Here is a 9333-nt window from a genome sequence, read left to right as displayed (position 1 = left end):
GCATTGACACATGTCCCCGGGGGCAGGACCCAGGTCCCCAAACACTTTTTTATGACAATAACTTACATATAAGCCTTTAAAATGAGCACTTTTCATTATTCATTTTTGTGTCCCATAGACTTTAACAGTGTTCGAACAAATTTTTTTGCCTGTTCGCATGTTCTGGATGCGAACCGAACCAGGGGTGTTCAGCTCATCCCTACTGAAGACGACATCAACCCAAGAATGTTAGATAATGCAGCTAAACAACACAAAACTCTACCTTGCACCATACCTTTACATGCCTTTGATGATTGGGGGGTGGGTGAGGGGTGAGGGGGCATGACCAATGGTGATACTATGAAATTCAGTGATCCAGAGCACTGGCCTTTTTTGTACTTTAGTCAATGCAGCCAGTAAAGTTGGGATTCCTGATATGCATGTGTGTTCTAGGTCAGTGGAAAATGTACTGGGCCACAAAGTTTTTATGATTGCCTTTAATAAATGTGTCCTTAACATTTGTTTATGCTTCTATCTGTTCTTGTTACAGCTCAGCAATTGTACAGCACCATTATGTTGAAAGCAATAAAACTATTGGCAATTTTCTTGATGATGGTAGCCTTGGGCTTTATCATTAATACTAATTTTAGACAAAAAAAGCTATCGCATCTTGAATTTTCTTCTTCCTAATGAATCGAAATTAGTAATCATGGACAACACTAATAGAATGTCGAGTTCTTTTAGTGCAAACACCATTCTAAGAGAAGGAAATGGAATCTTATTTATGGAGACCACGGACAGAATGGATCCTCCATCCCTGGTACTGTGTGCTATTGAATCAGCTGCCCGAGTCTACCCTGACCGACCGGTGGTCTTCTTCATGAAAGGACTGGAGAATATTAACACAGAAGAAGATGAGAAGAGAGCAAGACAGCACTTTCCAACCCTGTCATCTTATAGCAATGTTTACCTCTTTCCACTTAGAATGGATCAGCTATTGGATGAAACACCCCTTAAACCATGGTTCGATAAGGTACATAATAAAAACTGGGAAAAGCCATTACAGAAAAATATTTGAATGTTTGTAGGTTAAAAGCTGGATAAAATTACTCTGCAGGAAGCTTCTTTACAGGAGAATGAAGCTCTTAAATGTATTAAATAATAACTTCAACTTTAAATAAACAGTTTGGGCTAGCTTGGTTGAAACTAACACTTACAACTATAGAATGGTCTGGATGCTGGTGATGCTGTAATACATTGTGGTAGCTGGTGCTACATATAGTAAATGGTGCTGTCTTCCTGCAGGTGTACCAGACACTCATTACATTATCTACCTCCCCACCTCGCCAATTAAACAATGCCTTGTATTCATTGACAAAAACACAAGGCTGTTCTTGAAAGGCCAAGATGCCAACTCTTTTTCTTTCTGGCAACAGGGAGGAAGGGTTTGAAATTTGTGCAGGAAGAGAAAGCTGCTTTCTGTACGGAGCACAAGCTACATAGTTACATAGTAGGTGAGGTTGAAAAAAGACACAAGTCCATCAAGTCCAACCCATGTGTGTGATTATATGTCAGTATTACATTGTATATCCCTGTATGTTGCGGTCATTCAGGTGCTTATCTAATAGTTTCTTGAAACGGTCAATGCTCCCTGCTGAGACCACCACCTGTGGAAGGGAATTTCACATCCTTGCCGCTCTAATGTCACGTACACTCGAACAAACTTTTCAGCATCAAAGGTCCGACAGTCTTTCCGACGGACTTTCGACGGAGTTACGATGGACTTTCCAATGACCAAAGTCTGTTTGAAAGTCCATTGGTTTGAATGTGATGATGTACGAAGGGACTAGAATAAGGAAGTTCATAGCCAGTAGCCAATAGCTGCCCTTGTGTCCTTTTTTGTCCGTCGGACTATCATACAGACGAACTGATTTTTCTACCGGACTTGAGTCCGTCAGAAAGATTTGAAACATGTTCCAAATCTAAAGTCAGTCTGATTTTCGACAAAAAAAGTCCGCTGAAAGTCCAATGAAGAACATCGGACCAGTCCGGCCAAAGTCCGCCCGTGTATACGGCGGATTTTACAGTAAAGAACCCTCTACGTAGTTTAAGGTTAAACCTCTTTTCTTCTAATTTTAATGAGTGGCCACGAGTCTTGTTAAACTCCCTTCTGCGAAAAAGTTTTATCCCTATTGTGGGGTCACCAGTATGTTATTTGTATATTGAAATCATATCCCCTCTCAAGCGTCTCTTCTCCAGAGAGAATAAGTTCAGTGCTCGCAACCTTTCCTCATAACTAATATCCTCCAGACCCTTTATTAGCTTTGTTGCCCTTCTTTATACTCGCTCCATTTCCAGTACATCCTTCCTGAGGACTGGTGCCCAGAACAGGACAGCATACTCTAGGTGCGGCCGGACCTGAGTCTTGTAGAGTTGGAGAGTTATCGTTTTATCTCTGGAGTTAATCCCATTTTTAATGCATGCCAATATTCTGTTTGCTTTGTTAGCAGCAGCTTGGCATTGCATGCCATTGCTGAGCCTATCATGTACTAGGACCCCCAGGTCCTTTTCCATCCTAGATTCCCCAGAGGTTCTACACCCAGTGTATAGATTGCATTCATATTTTTGCCACCCAAATGCATTATTTTACATTTTTCTACATTGAACCTCATTTGCCATGTAGTTGCCCACCCCATTAATTTGTTCAGATCTTTTTGCAAGGTTTCTACATCCTGCGGAGACAGTATTGCCCTGCTTAGCTTAGTATTGTCTGCAAATACAGATATTGAACTGTTTACCCCATCCTCCAGGTCATTTATGAACAAATTAAATAGGATTGGTCCCAGCACAGAACCCTGGGGGACCCCACTACCCACCCCTGACCATTTCGAGTACTTCCCATTTATCACCACCCTCTGAACTCACCCTTGTAGCCAGTTTTCAATCCATGTACTCACCCTATGGTCCATGTCAACGGACCTTATTTTGTACAGTAAACATTTATGGGGAACTGTGTCAAATGCTTTTGCAAATCCAGATACACACGTCTACGAGCCTTCCTTTATCTAGATGGCAACTCACCTCCTCATAGAAGGTTAATAGATTGGTTTGGCAAGAACGATTCTTCATGAATCCATGCTGATTACTGCTAATGATACCGTTCTCATTACTAAAATCTTGTATATAGTCCCTTATCACCCCCTCCAAGAGTTTACATACTATTGATGTTAGGCTAACTGGTCTGTAATTCCCAGGGATGTATTTTGGGCCCTTTTTAAATATTGGTGCTACATTTCTCCAATCAGCTGGTACCATTCCAGTCAGTAGACTGTTAGTAAAAATTAGGAACAATGGTCTGGCAATTACTTGACTGACTTCCCTAAGTACCCTAAGTACACTGCAGTGTATAGCAGCATTCCCAGCAGGCGGACCATTCCTCAATGGTAAGCATTTGATTTAGCCACACTGGCCCAAACAATCGATTTTAAGTGACAATAAAGCTGAAATTCTGGTTTAACCACTTCAGCCCCGGAAGGATTTACCCCCTTCCTGACCAGAGCACTTTTTACAATTTGGCACTGCGTCGCTTTAACTGCTAATTGCGCGGTCATGCAATGCTGTAGAGCTTTATTTTTATGGTATTTGATCACCTCTGCCGCTTTTATTTTTTGCGCTATAAACGGAAAAAGACCAAAAATTTTGAAAAAAAATGATATTTTCTACTTTTTGTTATAAAAAAAATCCATTAAAATCAATTTTAGTCATACATTTAGGCCAAAATGTATTCGGCCACATGTCTTTGGTAAAAAAAATGTCAATAAGCGTATATTTATTGGTTTGCGCAAAAGTTATAGCGCCTACAAACTAGGGTACATTTTCTGGAATTTACACAGCTTTTAGTTTATGACTGTCTATGTCATTTCATGAGGTGCTAAAATGGCAGGGCAGTACAAAACCCCCCCAAATGACCCCATTTTGGAAAGTAGACACCCCAAGGAAATTGCTGAGAGGCATGTTGAACCCATTGAATACTTTTTTTTTTGTCCCAAGTGATTGAATAATGACAAAAAAAAAAAAAAAAAAATTACAAAAAGTTGTCACTAAATGATATATTGCTCACACAGGCCATGGGCATATGTGGAATTGCATCCCAAAATACATTCAGCTGCTTCTCCTGAGTACGGGGATACCAAATGTGTGGGACTTTTTGGGAGCCCAGCCGCGTACGGGGCCCCGAAAACCAAGCACCGCCTTCAGGATTTCAAAGGGCATACATTTTTGATTTTACTCCTCACTACCTATCACAGTTTTGAAGGCCATAAAATGCCAGGATGGTACAAACCCCCCCCCAAATGACCCCATTTTGGAAAGTAGACACCCCAAGCTATTTGCTGAGAGGCATGTTAAGTCCATGGAATATTTTATATTTGGACACAAGTTGCGGGAAAGTGACAATTTTTTTTTTTTTTTTTTTGCACAAAGTTGTCACTAAATGATATATTGCTCAAACATGCCATGGGCATATGTGGAATTACACCCCAAAATACATTCTGCTGCTTCTCCTGAGTACGGGGATACCACATGTGTGGGACTTTTTGGGAGCCTAGCCGCGTACGGGGCCCCGAAAACCAAGCACCGCCTTCAGGATTTCAAAGGGCATACATTTTTGATTTTACTCCTCACTACCTATCACAGTTTTGAAGGCCATAAAATGCCAAGATGGCACAAACCCCCCCCTAAATGACCCCATTTTGGAAAGTAGACACCCCAAGCTATTTGCTGAGAGGCATGTTGAGTCCATGGAATATTTTATATTTGGACACAAGTTGCGGGAAAGTGACAATTTTTTTTTTTTTTTTTTGCACAAAGTTGTCACTAAATGATATATTGCTCAAACATGCCATGGGCATATGTGGAATTACACCCCAAAATACATTCTGCTGCTTCTCCTGAGTACGGGGATACCACATGTGTGGGACTTTTTGGGAGCCTAGCCGCGTACGGGGCCCCGAAAACCAAGCACCGCCTTCAGGATTTCAAAGGGCATACATTTTTGATTTTACTCCTCACTACCTATCACAGTTTTGAAGGCCATAAAATGCCAAGATGGCACAAACCCCCCCCTAAATGACCCCATTTTGGAAAGTAGACACCCCAAGCTATTTGCTGAGAGGCATGTTGAGTCCATGGAATATTTTATATTTGGACACAAGTTGCGGGAAAGTGACAATTTTTTTTTTTTTTTTTTTTTGCACAAAGTTGTCACTAAATGATATACTGCTCAAACATGCCATGGGCATATGTGGAATTACACCCCAAAATACATTCTGCTGCTTCTCCTGAGTACGGGGATACCACATGTGTGGGACTTTTTTGGAGCCTAGCCGCGTACGGGGCCCCAAAAACCAAGCACCGCCTTCAGGATTTCTAAGGGCATAAATTTTTGATTTTACTCCTCACTACCTATCACAGTTTTGAAGGCCATAAAATGCCAAGATGGCACAAACCCCCCCAAATGACCCCATTTTGGAAAGTAGACACCCCAAGCTATTTTCTGAGAGGCATGTTGAGTCCATGGAATATTTTATTTTTTTACACAAGTTGCGGGAAAGTGACAATTTTTTTTTTTTTTTTGCACAAAGTTGTCACTAAATGATATATTGCTCACACAGGCTATGGGCTTATGTGGAATTGCACCCCAAAATACATTCTGCTGATTCTCCTGAGTATGAGGATACCACATGAGTGGCACTTTTTGGGAGCCTAGCCGCGTACGGGGCCCCGAAAACCCAGCACCGCCTTCAGGATTTCTAAGGGCGTAAAGTTGTGATTTCACTCCTCACTACCTATCACATTTTTGAAGGCCATAAAATGCCCAGATGGCACAAAACCCCCCCCAAATGACCCCATTTTGGAAAGAAGACACCCCAAGCTATTTGCTGAGAGGCATGGTGAGTATTTTGCAGCTCTCATTTGTTTTTGAAAATGAAGAAAGACAAGAAAAACCTTTTTTTTTTTTTTCTTTTTTCAATTTTCAAAAGTTTGTGACAAAAAGTGAGGTCTGCAAAATACTCACTATACCTCTCAGCAAATAGCTTTGGGTGTCTATTTTCCAAAATGGGGTCATTTGGGGGGGTTTGTGCCATCTGGGCATTACATGGCCTCCGAAACTGTGATAGGCAGTGAAGAGTGAAATCAAAAATTTACGCCCTTAGAAAGCCTGAAGGCGGTGCTTGGTTTTCGGGGTCCCCTATGCGGTTAGGCTCCCAAAAAGTCTCACACATGTGGTATCCCCGTACTCAGGAGAGGCAACAGAATGTATTTTGGGGTGTAATTTCACATATTCCCATGGCATGTTTGAGCAATATATCATTTAGTGACAACTTTGTGCAAAAAAAAAAAAAAAAAAAATAATAATTTGTCTTTTTCCCGCAACTTGTGTCACAATATAAAATATTCCATGGACTCGACATGCCTCTCAGCAAATAGCTTGGGGTGTCTACTTTCCAAAATGGGGTCATTTGGAGGGGTTTTGAACTGTCCTGGCATTTTATGCACAACATTTAGAAGCTTATGTCACACATCACCCATTCTTCTAACCACTGGAAGACAAAGCCCTTTCTGACACTTTTTGTTTACATGAAAAAATTATTTTTTTTTGCAAGAAAATTACTTTGAACCCCCAAACATTATATATTTTTTTAAAGCAAATGCCCTACAGATTAAAATGGTGGGTGTTTCATTTTTTTTTTTCACACAGTATTTGCGCAGCGATTTTTCAAACGCATTTTTTGGGGAAAAAACACACTTTTTAAAATTTTAATGCACTAAAACACACTATATTGCCCAAATGTTTGATGAAATAAAAAAGATGATCTTAGGCCGAGTACATGGATACCAAACATGACATGTTTTAAAATTGCGCACAAACATGCAGTGGCGACAAACTAAATACATTTTTAAAAGCCTTTAAAAGCCTTTACAGGTTACCACTTTAGATTTACAGAGGAGGTCTACTGCTAAAATTACTGCCCTCGATCTGACCTTCGCGGTGATACCTCACATGCATGGTGCAATTGCTGTTTACATTTGACGCCAGACCAATGCTTGCGTTCGCCTTTGCGCGAGAGCAGGGGGGGACAGGGGTGCTTTTTTTTTTTTTTTTTTTTTTTTTAATTAATTTTTTGATTTTTTATCTTATTTTTAAACTGTTCCTTTCATTTTCATTTTTTTTAAATCATTTTTATTGTTATCTCAGGGAATGTAAATATCCCCTATGATAGCATTAGGTAGTGACAGGTACTCTTTTTTGAAAAAATTGGGGTCTATTAGACCCTAGATCTCTCCTCTGCCCTCAAAGCATCTGACCACACCAAGATCGGTGTGATAAAATGCTTTCCCAATTTCCCAATGGCGCTGTTTACATCCGGCGAAATCTAAGTCATGAAATGCTCGTAGCTTCCGGATTCTTAGGCCATAGAGATGTTTGGAGCCATTCTGGTCTCTGATCAGCTCTATGGTCAGCTGGCCGAATCACTGGCTGCATTCTCAGGTTCCCTGTTGGGACAGGAGAGCCAGAGAAAAACATGGAAGACGGTGGGGGGGGCATTTCCTCCCACTGCTTGTAAAAGCAGTCTAGAGGCTAATTAGCCGCTAGGATTGCTTTTACATGAAAGCCGACCGCTGGCTGAAAAGAATGATACCAAGATGATACCTAAACCTGCAGGCATCATTCTGGTATAACCACTCAAAGTCCAGCAACATACCAGTACGTTGCTGGTCCTTGTTGGGCATATATTGTAAACTTTTTTTTCATGCAGCCTGTGGGCTGAACGAAAAAAAGATATTGATCGGTGGGTATGCCCACCATTAGAATACCTCCCTTCATCCACCCACTTCTAATGATGGGCATACATGCACCATTTATATATGCCGAAGCATGGGGGCATCCTCCCGCAAAAGGCAGGAGCAAATTGCTAATCCACCCACTGCCCCCACGCTTCGGCATATATGCTGAAGTATGTAACTGTGGTGGTGAAATCACCTCCGACAGCGCTGGAGTCACGGCTTTATGTATCGTGGGAGCAAACGCTGTTGCTGTCAAGATAAATAAATCCGCGCTGCAACTGAATGGCGTACCTGCTAAGCAAATGATGGTTAACAAAAAACAAAGTAACATTACAGTATAACAGTAATACTTACCATACCTGCAAAGCAAATACAAAAAAAAACCATAGTAAAAAATAAAACATTTAACGCAACCTGTGCCTACCTAAAATATATATATGCCGAAGCATGGGGGCATCCTCCCGCAAAAGGCAGGAGCAAATCACTCCTCCACCCACTTCTGCCCCCACGCTTCGGCATATATGCTGAAGTATGTAACTGTGGTGGTGAAATCACCTCCGACAGCGCTGGAGTCACGGCTTTATGTATCGTGGGAGCAAACGCTGTTGCTGTCAAGATAAATAAATCCGCGCTGCAACTGAATGGCGTACCTGCTAAGCAAATGATGGTTAACAAAAAACAAAGTAACATTACAGTATAACAGTAATACTTACCATACCTGCAAAGCAAATACAAAAAAAAACCATAGTAAAAAATAAAACATTTAACGCAACCTGTGCCTACCTAAAATATATATATGCCGAAGCATGGGGGCATCCTCCCGCAAAAGGCAGGAGAAAATCGCTCCTCCACCCACTTCTGCCCCCACGCTTCGGCATATATGCTGAAGTATGTAACTGTGGTGGTGAAATCACCTCCGACAGCGCTGGAGTCACGGCTTTATGTATCGTGGGAGCAAACGCTGTTGCTGTCAAGATAAATAAATCCGCGCTGCAGCTGAATGGCGTACCTGAAAACAAAAAAATGTTTAAAACACAGTAAACTATAAAAAAATTACATACCTGAAAAGCAAACATGATAAAACATAACAATAAAACAATGCAGAATAGAATACAGTAAAAAAGAGCAGAACAATAAAGAGAAAATAGAGAGAGAGAGAACAATAAAACGACAACTATTTTTGGTTTTTTTATTTTATATTTTTTTTGTGTATTTTTTTTTTTTTACTTTTTTTTTTTTTTATAACTGTAACTTTTAAAACTGTAACGGTTCCAGGTTTGGGTCTCTCAAAATGCGATGGCATCTTGGGAGACCCTGTGGAAGTGTGTCCTAGTCTGTGCAGTGCTGTACCCTACGCTAATACTCAACTAGTGTATGGTAGCGTTCAAAACATTCACCAATGCAAAGACCAGGATTGCCAGGACAGGAGGGACAATAATACCGGGTGTCACGCCTAAATCCGCGCTTTCTGCAGACACAACATTTTCTTTGGGGGGCTCGTTGGGT

At 41.0% G+C, this 9333-nt stretch overlaps 1 pseudogene; it reads left to right on the top strand.

Annotated features, from left to right (window-relative positions):
* Positions 1-552: 552 nt before the first annotated feature.
* The window catches only part of LOC141139096 (alpha-1,4-N-acetylglucosaminyltransferase-like), a 51161-nt pseudogene continuing 42380 nt past the window's right edge, over positions 553-9333 (top strand).

The sequence above is a fragment of the Aquarana catesbeiana genome, linkage group LG04 (assembly GCF_042186555.1).
Source record: "Aquarana catesbeiana isolate 2022-GZ linkage group LG04, ASM4218655v1, whole genome shotgun sequence".
Lineage (NCBI taxonomy): Eukaryota > Metazoa > Chordata > Amphibia > Anura > Ranidae > Aquarana > Aquarana catesbeiana.
This window is presented reverse-complemented; position numbering and strand designations above follow the sequence as displayed.